We start from the raw sequence: 992 nt of genomic DNA on the forward strand, positions 1-992 counted from the left end.
ATCAAAAAAGCATCATACTGGCATAAAAACTGACACATAAACCAGTGGAACAGAATAGAAAACCCATATATAAATCCACATATTTACAGCCAATTTATCTTGAATGAAAGATCCAAGAACATACAGTGATAAAAGGACAGTTGCTTCAACAAATAATGCTGGGAAAACTGGATAATTATATGCAGAAGAATGAAACTCAACCCTTACCTCTCATCATACCCAATACTCAAGTCAAAATAAATTAAATACTAAAATCTAAGACCTGAACTATAAAACTATTGGAAGAAAATATTGGGGAAATGCTCCAGGAAGTTGGTCTGGGCAAATACTATTTTCGTAAGACCTCAAAAGCACAGATGACAAAAGCAAAAATAAACAAATGGGATTCTATCTAGCTAAAAAACTTTTGTGCTGCAAAGGAAACAATCAACAAACTGAAGAGATACCCATAAAATGGGAGAAAATATTTGCAAGCTACCTATCTGACAAGAGATTAAAAACTAGAATATATAAGGATCTCAGAAACCTCAATAGCAAAAAATAAATAATCCAATTTAAAAATGGACAAAAGATCTGAATAGACATTTCTCAGAAGAAGACATACAAATGGTCAAGAGGCTTTTGAAAAAATGCTCAAAATCATTAACAATCAGGGAAATGCACATCAAAACTACAATTATATATCATCTCAATTCAGTTAAAATGGCTGTTACCCAAAGGTTGGACAATAACAGATGCTAGTGACAATACAGTAAAAGGAGAGCCCTTGGACGCTGTTGAGTGGAAGGTAAATCAGTATGGGCACTATGCAGAACAGTGTGGAGATGATTCAGAAAGCTAAAAACAGAGCTACCATATGATCCAGCAATTGCACTTTGGGTATATATCTAAAATAAAATAAATCAATATATCCAACAGGTATCTGTACTCCCGTGTTTGTTACAGCACTATTTACAATAGCCAAAATATGGAATCAACGTAAGTGCCCATTA

This window comes from Rhinopithecus bieti, unplaced genomic scaffold (genome assembly GCF_001698545.2).
Source record: "Rhinopithecus bieti isolate Rb0 unplaced genomic scaffold, ASM169854v2 scaffold_34963, whole genome shotgun sequence".
Lineage (NCBI taxonomy): Eukaryota > Metazoa > Chordata > Mammalia > Primates > Cercopithecidae > Rhinopithecus > Rhinopithecus bieti.